We start from the raw sequence: 15,902 nt of genomic DNA, 5'->3' as shown, positions 1-15,902 counted from the left end.
CTCATTCCTTTTTATTATTGAGTAGTATTCCATTGTATGAATATGTGTTGGCTCCCAGCTGAACTCATCATCATCCTACCTTAGCGGTTTGTCCTTTTTTGCATATACTCTGTGATGTGACTTACTCTTACTTTCTCTAAATCAAATTCCTTTTTTTAAAACAACTTTAGGGCACACAACAAGGGGCACCTGGTTGACTCAGTCAGTTGAGCGTCCAACTCTTGGTTTTGGCTGGGATCAGGACCTCAGGGTCGTGGGGTCGAGCCCACCTCAGGCTCAGTGTTCAGCAGGGAGTCGGCTTGGGATTCTCTCCCTCTCCCCTCCCTCATTATCTCTCTCCTTCTTTCTTTTCCTCTCAAATAAGTGGATAAATTTTTTTTTTAACTGTTCTTCAAAAAAACCCAAACCCAATCTTCATTATTTTCACAACTTCTATTTTTCACATAGTTAATATAAAGACCTAAGACACTATTCAAAGAGTACAAAAAGGTATAGAGGAGAATGTTTTTCTCTTGCCCTTATCTCCCAGGCATCCAACTCCTTTTTTTTTTTTTTAAGATTTTATTTATTTATTTGACAGGCAGAGATCAGAAGTAGGCAGAGAGGCAGGCAGAGAGAGAGGGAGGAAGTAGGCTCCCTGCTAAGCAGAGAGCCCAATGCGGGACTTGATCCCAGGATCCTGGGATCATGAAACCCTTAGCTGAAGGCAGAGGCTTTAACCCACTGAGCCACCCAGGCACCCCAGCATCCAACTCCTTTAAGAGACGTCCACTTTATTAATTTCCTTTGTGTCTTCCAGAAATACTCTATGCACACAGAAACAAATGGATAGTCCAGTTACTTTTTTTTTTTAACCAAATGTTTAGATTTTGTTTCCTAAATAAAATAAAGTGGAGACCGTTTCATATCTGTGTACGTAGATCTTTCTTGTTTTTTTTTTTTAAGGTTGCATAGTTTTCCAGCACCATGTTTTATCTCATCCTCTACTGATAGACATTGACCTTATTTCCAGTTTTTTCCTATTACAAACAATGTTATGATAAATAACCAGATTCATCTGCTATTTTGCTCATTGTATATTTCTTTGTAAATTCCTAGAGATCGAACTGCTGGAACAACTGTGGTTGTTTTGTTTTTTGTTTTGGGCGTATGTGGTTCTGCTTTTTTTTTTTCTTCAGGGAGACTTTTTTTTAGAGAGAGATTGAGAGAGCGAGTGCCCATGCCTGCCTGCACTTCCTCCATGGGAGGAAGGGCAGAGAGAGAATCTTAAAGCAGGCTCCACCCTGGGCTTGGAGCCTGAATGCAGCCCTACTTGGGGCTAGATCTCACCATCCTGAGATCATCACCTGAGCTGAAATCAAGAGTTGGAAGCTTAACCCACTGAACCGCCCAGATGCCCCCATATACGTGTTTTTTAAAACAACTTTGTAGAGGTATAATGAACATACCATAAAATTCACCCATTTTAAAGATACCATTCAATGATTTGTAGCAAATTTATTGAGTTGTGCAACCATTATCATAATCTATTTTTAGAATATTTTCAGTACTCCAATAAGATCCCTTGTGGTCATTTACAATTACTTTCCATTCCCATTCTCCACACGAGCAACCATTCATCTCTACTTTCTGTCTCTACAGATTTGTCTTTTCTGGACATTTCATGTACTGAACATGGAATCATACAATATGTGATCTCTTGTGTCTGGCCTTTTGTATTTAACTTAATGTTTCTGAGGCTCATTCATATCATAGCATGTATCAATAACTCATTCCTTTTTATTATTGAGTAGTATTCCATTGTATGAATATAATACTTTTTTAATTCATTTGCCAATTAATGGATATTTGAATTGTTTCTTTTTATTTTCACTTTCTGGGTATTATGAATAATGTTGCTGTGAACATTTATTTCCATTTTTCTTGAGTAGATACCTAGAAGTAGAATTGTTGGATCGGGTGATACATTTATATTCAACTTTTTAAGAAACCAAGAAACTGTTTTCCAAAGTGTGTGTACTATTTTTTTATTCGTACCAGCAATGTATGAAACTTCCTGCTTCTCCACATTCTTGCCAACGTTTGTTATTGTCTGTTTTTTTTTATTATTATTCTTATAACCATTCTAGTGGGTGTAATGACATGTCATTGTGGTTTTAATTTGCATTTTACTAATGACTAATGATATTGGGAATCTGTTCATGTGCTTATTAGTCATTTCTGTACCTTCTTTGGTGAAATGGTAAAAATGCTCATTTTTTAAAAATGGGGTTCTTTGTCTTATTATTGAGTTTTGTAAGTTCTTTATATATTCTGGATACAAATCCTTTACAATATATGTGTTCTGAGCAAATTTTCTCCCAGTCTGTGGCTTCATTTTTTTTCTTTCTTTTTTTTAAGACAGTATTCACCCATTTATATATTTTTTAAAAATTTTTAAGTAGGGTCCACACCCAATGTGGGGCTTGAATTCATGACCCTGAGATCAAGGGTCACATGTTATACTGACTGAGCCAGCCAGGCACCCCATCTTTCATTTTCTTAATGATGTCTTTAAAAAAAATTATTGAAGGAAAAGTCACAAAACATAAAATCAACCATTTAATATTGAACAATTCTGGGTACCTGGCTGGCTCAGTTGGAAGAACATGCAACTCTTGATCTCAAGTTCATAACTTCAAGCCACATGTTGGGTGTAGAGAATACATACACACGTAAATCTTAAAAAATAAAATTGACCAACTCATTAATGGTGCGTTTCGAAGAAAAAAATTGAATTTTGATCGTCTCATTTACTAATTTTTTTAATCCATAATTCTTGTTGTGTCATATCTAAAAAAACTTTTCCTAACCCAAGGTCTCAAAGATTTTTCTCTAGGATCTTCTAAAAGTCTTATAGTTTGACTCTTCTCTTTAGGTTTCTGATCCAATTTAAGTTATTTTTTGTGTATGCTGTAAAATAGTGTTATAAGCCCATCTTTTTACATGTGGATATCCTGACATATGTATTTTTAATTTCAATAGAGATGACCAAATTGTCTCCCCAACACACAACTGGCATCACACCAATCAGCAGCAAGCATGGCGGTTTTCTCACACTCAGTTGTGTTAGCAGTTGCAACTGAGATATCAGACCAATCAGCAGCAAGCATGGCGGTTTTCTCACACTCAGTTGTGTTAGCAGTTGCAACTGAGATATCAGACTTTTGTTCTTGGCCAATCTAATCATGAAAATATAGCATCTCATAGCTTTACTTTGCTAAATTTCTGCTTTAGCCACAACCTAAGCACTACTGTGAAATATATTAGCTTCGTGTATTAGCTACCTATTGCTTTAGCATATATTACCAAGACACATAGGGTGACTGGACCATTTAACCTTGTAGGACTTGCCCCTCCTTCCCTCCAACCTTAGAAGGTCCTCAAGGACTGAAAATAAAGTCATGTTCACTGTATATTTGATTGTGCCCTTTGCCACCTCAGAAGTTTGCTTAAATGGAGGCTGAGTTCTAAGATTCCCAGGATTGTTTCTGGTATGACATATTCTCAGCTTGCATAAGGTGACCTGGATGCTTATTGCCTGACTCTATCTTTGCCTGAGGAATTTGCAGGCATGAGTTAGATTTTCTTTTTAAGAGATAGAAATTCTGGTTTAGGATAGACATTTCCAGTACCATGGGCAAGAAATGATTCTGACTGGCAATTTGTAGGGATAGGGTAATGGGGCTTTACTAGGAGAAGGAGACCTTTAGGTTTGAGAGCAAGAAAAGAGGGAACTGGGGATAATGAGCAGGAACAGAAGCTCTGACATACTGTTTATTATCCAAGGGAGTTCTTCAGTCCTACAGTTGCTCATCCAAATTTTAGTCCTCCCAAAGACTGCAGGAGGAGGTGCTCAGAGCTCCTTATGGCTATTTATTTTTATGACTTTTTTTTTTCTACTTCTAAATTCAGTACAGACAATCTGAAGGATACAGAGAAGCACAAAGTCTTTTTTTGGCATTGATTCAAAGAGGCAGTTGTGGAATAAGTTAAAAAGACAGTCCTAGGTTTAAATATCGGGTCTGTTTCTTACATTCTGCTAACAGAGTTGGCGAGTCACCCAACCCTTCTGACCTCCGTTCCTCCTCTAGAAAAGTGGTAATCACAGTGCCTCCTCCCTCAGGGCATACAGTGGGCACTCAGTGTGTCTCTGTCTCCTCCTTTCACAATTTACAAGAAATTTTCATTCAAGCATTGTCTGAGCATCTTTAAAATGTTATTACAGGCCAGAGAAAATACAGGGATGGTTAAGACTGTGTCCTTGCCCTTGAAGAACTTACGGTTTGGGGAAAGAGAGATTAAACGGTCTAGGCCGCTGCCTTTGATAAAATAGACACATGACTCCAATTTTCACATGTCAGTAGAGGCCCAGAGAGGCCAAGAAATACAGCAAGTAAGTAGTAGGGAGGGGGCTGGAACACAAGAGGAATATTGGGACAGAAGCAATGAGAAAGGAATTTTGGAAATAAAATCATGCCAGTTTGTAGTTCAAAAGAGAGGAAGAGGAGCACCTGTCTAGCTGGCTCAGTCAGTAGAACTTGATCTTGATGCCACTCTTGATCTCGGGCTTGTGAGTTCAAACCCCACACTGGGTGTAGAGCCTATTTAAAAAAAAAAAAAAAAAAAAAAGAGGAGGTGGGGACAGGGGAACAGGTGGGAGATGGAGATGTCTACGAATGAATCAAGGGTTACAAATCCAGCGCTGAAGGGGGACTGTATTTTGTTCGTGCAGGATTTCCCCCTCCCCTCCCAACATTTTATTATGAACATTTTCCAACATATAGAACAGTTGAAACAGTTGTAGTGAACATCCATGTATCCACCATCTGGATTCTATAGTTGCTAACCCTTTGCTATGTTTGCTTTGTCATGTATTAATTCATTTATCTAGCTCTCCATCCATCCATCTTATTTGATGCAATTCACAGAAGCTGCAGAGTTCACTCTCCTTCTAGATACTTCAGCACTCCTATCATTAGAGCTCAGTATTTGTTTCTGTTTTTAGGTTAAATTTACATATGGTGGTATGCGTAGATCTCAAGTAAACCATTTGCTGCGTTTTGACAAATGGATACAACTGTGTAATCCACACCCCTCACAAGGTACTGAGAGAACATTTTCAATAGCAGAAAATTCCCTCCTGCCAGAGGTAACCGCTATTGTGATTTTTTTCACCATCGATTAGGCTTTTACCTGTTCTAGAACATTTTACAAATAGAATATTATTTATACAAATACACTCTATTGCATAAGGCTTCTTTCCTTTAGTATGATGTCTGAGGCTTATCTATTTTTTATATATTAGTAATGTTGTTATTGCCTAATAGTATCCCACTGTATGAGTGACTACAACAGAGTTTATTCATTTTCCTGTTGATGGAACACACAGAAGTTTTATTTTTTTATTTTTTTAAGATTTTATTTATTTATTTGACAGACAGAGATCACAGGCAGGCAGAGAGGCAGGCAGAGAGAGAGAGGAGGAAGCAGGCTCCCCGCTAAGCAGAGAGCCCGATGCGGGGCTCTATCCCAGGACCCTGGGATCATGACCTGAGGCTTTAACCCACTGAGCCACCCAGGCGCCCCTTATTACTTTTAATGGAGAAAGTGTATAAAACCCTGAGAATAGGTTGCCAGATAAAAGGCAGATGTCCAGTTAAGTTTGAATTTTAGATAGACAATGAAAATAATTTTAGCCTAACTATATTACATCAAATTTGCCACATATTAATGCTAAAAAGTGATTCGTTGTTTATCTGAAATTCAAATTTAATCTAGCCTCCTCTATTTTTATTTTCTAAGTATGGCAACCTTACCTTGGAGGAAGTAACTAAGGTGACTAGGGACAGAACTTATGTACATCAGTTTGCAGATGAGTAAACAGTCTTAAAGAGGGCAAAGGAGAGAGCCATGAGGTCTTAAGTGGATCCAGATCTTAGTCTCCTAGAAGCTCCATCCAGCGTCTGGTCTTCATCAATGCACAGCTCTGCCACTTTTCAAGTCTTCCCCTGCCTCTGGCAGTTGAATGCAGAGTGGCTTCAGGGAAGACGGGGGCAGCAACATGACTAAGTGTTCTGTAGGGAAAGCCAGTAAGTGACAGGCGGCATGTGGGCTGCTGGGGTTTCTCTTCCCACTCCTTCCAGCTCTGCAACCCTGCTTCCTTCCCTCCTTCTCTCCCCAGAGGCCTGGAAAGCTCCTTCCCTTGCTGGTGGGGCTTCCTCCAGCGCTGCTCTGGCAGGACTGGGTCCTGTCGCATGCTGACCTGGGTGTCCATGGCAGAAGAAGGGTGTCGGTTGTTCAAGGCTTTATCAGTCACAGGGTCTGCATTCCGACCAGGTCTACACTGACTTCTGAATCAGGGAACCTGGGAGCCAGAGCCACAGCAAGGGAGATGAGGAAGTGGTCACACTGGGATTCTCTGTTCCCACAAATTCAGCTTCTCCTTTGAGAACCACCAACTACCTACTGTAGATTTCCCAGAACCTTCACAACATCCTACAAGGTAGAATCTTTTATTTCCATTTAGAGATTCAGATACTGAGGCTAAGGGACTAGCCTAAGACCCCTAAATTGTTGATTGTCAGGACTAGATCCTTGACCTATATGGCTCGGAAGAGACATAAATTATTAACTTCTGCTAGGTACTGCCTCCTAGATCAGAGCTAATCCACCCTGTTGGCATCTGCAAGTTAGGATAGCATAGTCCAGTGGTTCTCAAAACGTGATCCCTGGGCATCAACATCACCAGAAAACTTGTTAGGAATGCAATTCTTGGGCCTACTGATAATAGAACTTTCTGACTCAGAAATTCTGTGGCTAGTATCTGGCAATCGGGTTTTAATAAGCCTTCCAGGCGGTTCTGATGCACTCTGAAGTTTGAGAATCTTTATGTATAATAGAAAGAGTTGCATTAAAAAAGTGCCTAGGGACGCCTGGGTGTCTCAGTTGGTTAAGCGGCTGCCTTCAGCTCAGGTCATGATCCCAGCGTCCTGGGATCGAGTCCCACATCGGGCTCCTTGCTCCGCAGGGATCCTGCTTCTCCCTCTGCCACTCTGTCTGCCTGTGCTCTCTCTCTCTCTCTCTCTCTCTCTGACAAATAAATAAATAAAATCTTAAAAAAAAAAGTGCCTATATTTAAAGCGTATTTAAGTAAACTTTTATTGACATATAATATAAATGCAAAAAAAAAAAAGACACAAATCATAAGTATACAGCTCAATGAACTTTCAAACAGTGAGAATGCTTGTGTACCAGCACTCAGATCAAGACACAGAACATTATTACCAACCTGATGAAGCCCCTTTGTGCCCCTTCCTGGTATTACCTCTCCTCAAAGGATAATCACTATCCTGACCTCAAACACTGTAGATTAGTTTTGCCTAACATTATATGGTTTTAAAAATTATAGATGAAGGTATGGAATGCCTGGGTGGCTCAGTCGGTTAAGTGACCCACTCTTGTTTCAGCTCAGGGCATGATCTCAGTATTGTAAAATCAAGCTCTGAGTGGGGTTTCCTGTTCAGCTAGGAGTCTGCTTGAAATTCTCTCTCTCTCCCTCTCCCTCTGCCCGCCCCTCCCCTCCCCAATAAATAAATCTTAAAAAAAAATTGTAGATGAAGACAGAATCTGGAACCAGAGGACTTTGACTGGATCCCTGGTTTCCTACTAACTGATCTAGAACAAGTCATCTAATCTCCTTCTCTGTATAATGCTCATAGAAATACCTCAAACCTTAAAGGGACAGTGCGTTAAACTTGTGTGGTGTCAAGAATCACCTGGGGCACTAGTTAAAAAACCCACATTCCCCAGAGCATATATTCTTAATAGGACAAAAATTGGTTGTGGGTAGAGAGGAAAATTTTTTTCCTTGCTTATGTAAAAGCACATATATATATTAAAAGCACATACAATACATTAATAGATATACAGTATATTTGTGGTATTAAAATTTCATGGGGGGAGTAATTAGAGAAACGTGTCTAAAAATGTTCTTTAGAGAGCTGATAATTTTTTTTTTTTTTAAGTTTGAAAAACACTGCCCTACAGCAATGATTCTTCAAGCGTGGTCTGTGGTTAAAAATGCAAATTCTTAGGTCCCGCTCCAGATCTACTGAATTGGAAATTCTGGGGGTGGGGCCCAGCAATCTATCGTTTAACAAATCCTTCAGGAGATTCTGATGGGCACTAAAGTTTGAGAACCACTGCCCTGGAGATTCTGACTGGGGTAAGGTCCCTGAGTCTGGACCTTTAACCAGCTCTCCTAAGTCATATTGCAGCCAACACTGACATAGAGATTTGAACGTACTTTGAAAAATGCAAGTGATTTTCTAGGTGGTAAAATATGGACAGGCTAAACAATAACAGTGAAGGCCACTAATTACTAAGCCCTAAGCTGGGTCTCTGAGTCTACTTGCACAGCCTATTAATTCTCACAAACAAGAAGTTAAGAGGATGGACCAGACTGCCTGGGTTTCTATCCAGCTTGTGACTTGGTTTATGCATTTGTAACGTGACGATAATGCAGGTAGTTTCGTCATAGATTTGTTGTGAGGCTGAAAGAGCTTACAGATCAGCTCTTCGAACACCTGCCACGTTGGCATCACTTATATGTAAACTGTTTCCATATCCTTAACCGCACCTTGTTAAAAAAAGGTGGATTTGAACCCAATCAATCAAACTCCCTAGTGTACTTTCTTAAGGACTAAACTATAATCCATGGTTCTGAAAGTGTGATCCCCCACCAGGAGCACACCAGAGTTAGAGAGATGCAAATTATTACATCCATCCCAGATCTGCTGAAAGAGAAACTGTGGGGGTGGGGCGCCTAAGGTTCAACAAGCCCTTCAGGTAATTCTGATGCACATTAGCGTTTGGGAGCCACTGCTACAGTCTTTAGAGGTTCGAGGGTGGGGAGTAGCTTAAAAAAAAAAAAGCCAAAAAAAAAGCCTGAGCGGCTGGGAGAACTCCCAGGGTCCCTCCCACCTAAGAGCGAGCAAACTCCGGTTTAGAAGCTCTCAAGCTTCTGCTAACTCTCCCGGCAGGCGCGCAAGGCCTTCTGGGGCTTGTGGTCCACATCCCTTCCGAGCTGGAGGCGCCTGCGCGTTGGCCTCCAACTAGCTCTAGTCGCTGTGGTCGGGGCTCGGTACCGGCTGCCATCTTAGTCGAGGGACCGAAGAGTCGCCGCCGCCCCGAGTCCCGGTAAACATTCGCTGGCTGGCCGGGGGTAGTTCTGGGTAGAGGGGGGAGCCCGCATGAGAGGGTCCGAGGAGAACCAGGGGTGAGAGTGCGGCGCGCGGGCAGAGGACCCCAGAGCCGCGACTGCTCTTTTCCCTCACAGCCGGTGCCCGTGGGGGTCGCGGGGAGCTCGGGCTAGTGGCCGAGGGGTGGGTTGGCCGGAGGCGCCGACCAGCCACTAATGGCCGGGGTATGGGGAGCCCCTCGCCTCGCGGGCGCCAAGTTGTGAGAGGGCTGGGCCGTGGCGGGCGCCGGCAGGGTCCATCCCCGCGCCCCTCAGCCCCGCCCGGGGGCCAGTCTCCCGCGGCCCGGCCTACGCGCGGGGCCCCGCGGCAGCGGCCGTAGCGGCCGACGTGGCCCTGTGAGGGGCGGCGGCGGGGCCCACCTGCCACTCGGCTGGCCTTCACGAGACTTTTTGGAGCCCCCAGTCGCGAGGCGGGCCCAGCACAGCGGCTGCCTCCTCCTTCTTCCACTCCCCTCCTCCCTCCATTGTCCCCCATCGTGGTGGTCCCGGCCCGGGCGCCCTTTTCCGCGCCCGCTGCCGCGGCCCCACCGGCACCTCCCGGCGCCGAGTTTTGCGGACGTGGAGCTGTCACTGCCCTCCCTCTTGAATGCCCTTTTTTCATCAGAGAAAAGAAAAAAGTAGCCACGAACGTATTCTAAGGGTCGAAACGTGGTGAGGACATGTAGTGGGAACTAAGTGGGGGAACTCAAGTTTTCAGACATAGTCCCGGGCCACGACTTGAGAGACGCCGGGTCTCTGCGCTCAAGGTAGACGTTGGGCCTAAAGTTAGAGATGTAACCAGGTGAACGTGCAAACGACCCGCAATTCACGATTCCCTAATCACAACTTGTTTTCTTGCTTATATTCGCCTTTTAATCTTGTTACGTTTTCTGCCGTAATTCTACAGCGCTAGTGTACTTTTTTTGGGAGTGAGGGTTGGGGAAGGAAAAGCGGGATTTTTTTTTTCTTTGGAAATTTTTGAGGTACTGGGACCAGCCACTTACCATTGCACTAAGTTGGAGTCTTCCGTATCTACTCCTAATATAATTCGATTTTAAGGAGGTGTGTAAAGGCAGTGTATTTCTATCCTCAGAATCGGCTAAGGATTTCTTAGCTGAAATAAAATTCTCATGGCATATAATGCTGAGAACCTGCACTATGTATTCACAGATTTACTCGAGGTACAGTTACCAACAAAGAAAGAAAGTTTTTTGGGTGTGAATCCAGAGGGAATTCCTTCATGTTTAGTATAGGAATCAAGTCAAAAAGAATATGAAATAAAAAACAAGGGCAGAATACTTTTTCACAGTGTTCTAGAGGGATGATTTCTAAATTCTTTTTAAAAAACACATTCGTTCACCTATTGGAAGAGACAGACAAACTAATTGCTCCCAAAATTGCCCAGTAGAATAATTAGGGGAGCTTTTTAAAAAGTAAAAACTCCAGGGTCTCCTTCCTAAGGTTGATTTAGTAGGTCTGCTTTGGTCTTGAAGAATTTATTTTTAAAACATGCTTCCGGCAGCTCTCATGGTCTTGGGAACCACTGAGGCAAGCAATACTGTGAACCTGAGAAATGCTCAAAAAACTTTAAGACAGAAGTTACCAGTTTTGTCTGGGGTTTGGTCATAGAAGGTGGCAGAACCTACCCCTGGTCCTAAGTTGGGTCTTAGATGATGAGTACGAGTGTGACCAGCATAAGTTCAAGGAAGGACAGGGCAGACAGAGGACACCCCTTAATGCTGTGTGTAAATGCAGAAGACTGTGGGAGGAAAAGGGTTCATGGAGCTGGGAGTGGGATGGGGAAGGAGAGCATTGTGGGACATGAGTTCAGAAAGATAAAAGGAGGTAACTATATGAAAATTTACAAGTATAATGCTAAAAAAACCATGAGTTTTATGTTACTAATAGATTCAGATTTTAAACAGGGAAATGATATGAGTGACATGAATGTTGTAGAAAGATGGCTCTCATGATGAGAGTAAAACGATGGAAGAGTGGCTGTTGCAGAAGTCTAGGTGAGAGGTCAGAGGTTTGATGTTGGAGAGAGGCTGTGATGATTGGATTTAGTTCTTTACTAGTGCAATATTGTTACCATATTTTTGGATGAGAATTGTTAGGGCCCCACTGGAATTTGAAAAGGCTCTTATTCTGTAAAAAGAACCCACAAGCAAATCTGAATAATTTTGCCACGTTATATATATTAATGGTATCAGAGTATATTTTTCATTAACACTTTTTTAAAAAAGATTTTATTTAAGCAAGAGAGAAAGCAGAGAGAGGGAAGGTCAGAGGGAGAAGCAGACTCTCTGCTGAGCAGAGAGCCCTGTCCGGGACTTATCCTGGGACTCCAGGATCATGACCCCAGCCAAAGGCAGTTGCTTAACCAACTGAGCCACCCAGGGACCCTTCATTAGCACTTTTGAAAAATTAGAATCAGATTGGCTGCAATTTGTAGGAGAATTTGGAAATTAGACTGCAATTTATGACCATCAACACTATTGATCTAAGCTTGTTGGAAGTGTTTCTCTCATACTCAGAAACTTGGTATTAGAATTTCAGAGTTGGAAGAGATTGCAGAGATTACTAGTCCACAGTGGCAAATATATTTTGGTTTATGGACCAGCTATGCTTTGAAGTAGCTGGCAGAGCGATTTTGGTCATATATGTTCTCCGGGAACGTGAGTTACGATTGATTAGTGATGCTTCCTGTGGACACAGTTACTTAGTAGGTGATATATGTGCCAGGTATATGCCATCCTTGGACTAGTCCAAACTATTAGTTTTCTGTTTATTAAAAAAAAATCCTAAGCAGGTTCAATAATTTACCTAGAGTTAGTTAAGAATTAACTAAAAAAAAAAAAAAAAGTCTAATTCTAGAGCTAGAATTAGAACTGAGTTAATCTTCAGTATGTATGAATCTTCAGTATGAATTTTGTTGTATTTATTCTGGCTTAAGAAATTTGTTGTTAGGGGCACCTGGGTGGCTCAGAGGGTTAAGCCTCTGCCTTCGGCTCAGGTCATGATCTCAGGGTCCTGGGATGGAGCCCCGCGCATCGGGCTCCCTGCTCAGCAGAGAGCCTGCTTCCCCCTCTCTCTCTGCCTGCCTTTCTGCCTACTTGTGATCTCTCTCTCTGTGTCAAATTAATAAATAAAATCTTAAAAAAAAAAAGAAATTTGTCGTTAGTACTGCTAGGAAATAGTCACCTGCTTGTGGCCCCGCCCCCCACTTCCTTGTTCCTCACCCCTCTCTCAATTTTGGGTTTTGGGGATTGGTTTTATTTATATGAGTTAAGGCAAAGTGTATAAAGTTATTTTTTTCCTGTATTTGTAGCACCTCACCAAATTCTAGGCTCATAATAAGCTCTTAGTAAAGGCATGTTGATTTTTGTAGCTGTACATGATACTGGTTTTGAGTTAATATAAATTAGTGGGGGGGGGTGTGTGTGCGCGCGCGCGCGCGCATAGAATTGAATTGCAGCATTATCTGGTTGGTAGGTCGGCCCTCAGCTAAAAATGTTGCGTTGGAAATAGCTTCACAACTAGTAGTCATTAACCAGGAGCTGTTCCTCCTTCAGTCTAGCAGTGTACTGTCCTTGGAAAACTGCTGCCACCTCAGCTTTTTTCTTTTCAGAACTGACTGTACTCTGATCCTTGAAGTGCTTTTTCTTTTCCTATCCTTAGGAGCCTCCCAGGTTGCAGGGACCATTCTTATAGTGACCCCAGTACATAGAGTGTGTGTTTTATGGCCATCTTCATTTTGCCATGTAGCCATCATACCCAAGTGGGCATCACCCCATACTCTGTAGGAGTCATTTTTCATGACTCACCTTCTTATCCTGCCTGCCCCATCAAAAATTATCTGTGCCTCCCCAAATTATCTATCCCATGAAACTTTTACATTTATTTTATTAACTTTTAGAAGTAATCTCTCTGTCCAACGTGGTTCTTGAACTCATGACCTCAAGATCAAGAATTAACATGCTCTACTGACGAGCCAGCCAGGTACCCTTATCCCATGAAACTTAAAAAGCCATTGTGCTGTCAAATTCCCAAGATCATTGCTAATCTGATGTGTTTAACTATAAGAATAATGTGTTAATGGACCCTCCTTCCCCTCTCAGGTAACATGCATTTAACAGCGGTCTTCTGGAGACAACGCCTTAACCCAAAGAAGTGACTCGAACGGTGAGAACTTCAGGTATGGTGGCAGGCCTGTGAAAGAGATTGGGAGACAGGAATGGTGCAGAGGGTGAGAGCTCTGGTGATATAACTGGTGTGGGGATGTATGGGGAAAGAGGGTGTTGATGCTGACTACATCAATTGGTTGAGATAGGCATTTCCCACTTGGATTTGAAACTCATAGTCTCCTCTATAAGGATTAGCTTGTGGGCCACACTTTGCTCTTACTTTTGGTCTTCTGACTTTTCTGTTTTTGTTTTTCTTGGACATACACACATTTTTCCCACTTGTGCTGTTTCATAAACATTTATCTCTGTATACTTGTCCAGATATGTGCGTTATGATTAAAAAGTTAAGAAGTAAAAAGAAGGCAACATGCAATGGAGAAAGAGAATTTGGAAAGAAAGGTCTGATTTGATTTTCCCACTGACAAACTGTGACTTTTGGCCAGTTATTTAATCTTGACTGGTCTCAGTTTATATATCTGTAAAATAGATGTATTGATTCCTACCTGCCTTCCTGACATTGTTGTGAGGATCAAATAAAATAATACATACTAAAGCTTTAGAAAAAAATGAATTCACAACTTAAGACATTATCTAGGTCTATAAGGTAGGAGAAGTTGGGAGTAATACTGAGAAGGAAAACATGAGGACGGGACAGATTGACTTTAAAGGATTGGGAGAGAGAAAAGGAATACTCTACTGAATAAGAGAAAAAAGTAGAGCAGGAAAAACTCAAGAAGAGAGTAAGGAGTGAATGAAGTAGAACTAATGAGTTGGTAGGTTAGAAAGCTGAATACTGTAGAGAGTGGTCCCTTTTACTGATTTTAACCTTGCAACTCTTCGTTGTCATTGTCATTACTACCTTCACATAATGTCCTAGATTCCATACTTAGATTCCTGTCCTCACTGTAAATGTCAGTATTTATTATTCATACCTCTACGTGACCCTTTGCATTTAGTTTATATTTTTGTTCAATAATTACCCTATAAATGCTTAGAGACCAAGACTATGATTTGCTTGTTATGGTGTCCCAGGCCATTGCTGTAATCAAATGTGTGCTTACTCTGTTCTTTTTTTTATAATTATGGAGGGAAAGGAAGGAGATAGTGGGAAGTGGCTAAGAGGGAAAGTAGATAAATAAGATGTAGTAAGAAGAAGAATTCTCAAAAAATAATGAAAGGAAATACATGAAAATGAAAAATACATAGAACAAAAAAAGAAGGGGAAAAGGAAATGGTGTTATTTGCAGTTAAGGAACAAGGCAGCTTTCATTTCTTTAATGGTGATATAATACCTCACAAAAAGTTATGTGCTGGGAAAGATCATTCTTCATACCAAGTATCTTTTTTTTTTTTTTTTAAGATTTTATTTATTTGACACAGAGAGAGAGGAAGAGAGCACAAGCAGGGGGAGCAGCAGAGGGAGAGGGAGAAGCAGGTTCCCCACTGAGCAGGGAGCATGATGTGGGGCTTGATCCCAGTACGCTGGGGTTATGACCTGAGATGAAGGCAGACAGTTTACCTACTGAGCCACCCATGTGCCCCCATACCAAGTATCTTTAAAATATTTCTAAAAGTATCCACTACATCCTGAACTCACAGAGTAGTTCTTTGTGGAAAGAAAACTAGGATGACATTCCAGGAAACCTGGGTTCTAGCCTTGATATTTCTTGTTGCTTACTTCTGAAATCTTGGGCAGTTCACTTAAATCTCTCTGGGCCTCTGTTTCCTCACGTGTATGTTAAAGGTATCAAACATGATGATCTCTCTGTTTTCTTCTAGCTCACTCTTTGATTATACTTTGTGCTTTATGTTCTCTCACTAATTTTTCAGGATTTTGTTGATTCCACAATATAAGATTTGTATTAGAAATATAGTAGAACTTCATAATATTCATTACCTTATAAGTGAGAAGCCATTGTATTTTAAGTTCTACTTTAAACATTGGCAGAAAGAGAGATTTATAGAAAACCCGAGTATAGAAATGTTAAGTTTGTAATATTCAACAAGTATTTATTGAGCTCCTATTGTGCTAGGTCCCAATAGGTAAATATAAAACCCCTATCTAAAGGATTTTGTGGTTTTGTCAGGAAAACAGACGTGCTCACCAGTAATTTTTGTAAAAAGCAGGGTGATAAGTGCTATAATAAGGATTACATTGCATTGCAATTTAAGGTAGAAGCTTTAGATTTCTTGGTTCTTTTAACATAAATGAATATATGCTAAGTGCTGCTCTGTGCTAGGTATTGCAGGGACTCATGATGAAAAAAAAGTCCCAGACCTCAAGAAACTTGCAGGCTTTTTTTCATGTCTGGGAACTACTTACCCTAACAAATTTACATTTCTGTCCCAGGAAAGAAGTTTTGTACTGTATCATCACTTCATAGTTTTAAACTAAGAATTCATCTGCATATTGAGCTTCCCTCAATCCAGAAATG

At 41.3% G+C, this 15,902-nt stretch overlaps 1 protein-coding gene across 3 annotated transcripts in view; it reads left to right on the top strand.

The window, feature by feature from the left end:
* The first annotated feature begins 9,078 nt into the window (after nucleotides 1-9,078).
* ITCH (itchy E3 ubiquitin protein ligase) overlaps nucleotides 9,079-15,902 on the top strand; it is a 130,578-nt gene continuing 123,754 nt past the window's right edge. The window contains exons 1-2 of one of the 3 annotated variants that reach the window (XM_080812829.1): nucleotides 9,079-9,240; nucleotides 13,402-13,478. The gene's annotated coding sequence lies outside the window, so the exon portion shown is untranslated. The remainder of the gene's footprint in view (nucleotides 9,241-13,401; nucleotides 13,479-15,902) is intronic. The other 2 variants (XM_080812830.1, XM_080812831.1) reach the window with 2 other exon arrangements.

This window comes from Martes martes, assembly GCF_963455335.1.
Source record: "Martes martes genome assembly, chromosome: 9".
Classification (NCBI taxonomy): Eukaryota; Metazoa; Chordata; class Mammalia; order Carnivora; family Mustelidae; genus Martes; species Martes martes.
Note: the sequence above shows the minus strand (reverse complement) of the source record. Positions and strands in the feature narration are given on the sequence as shown.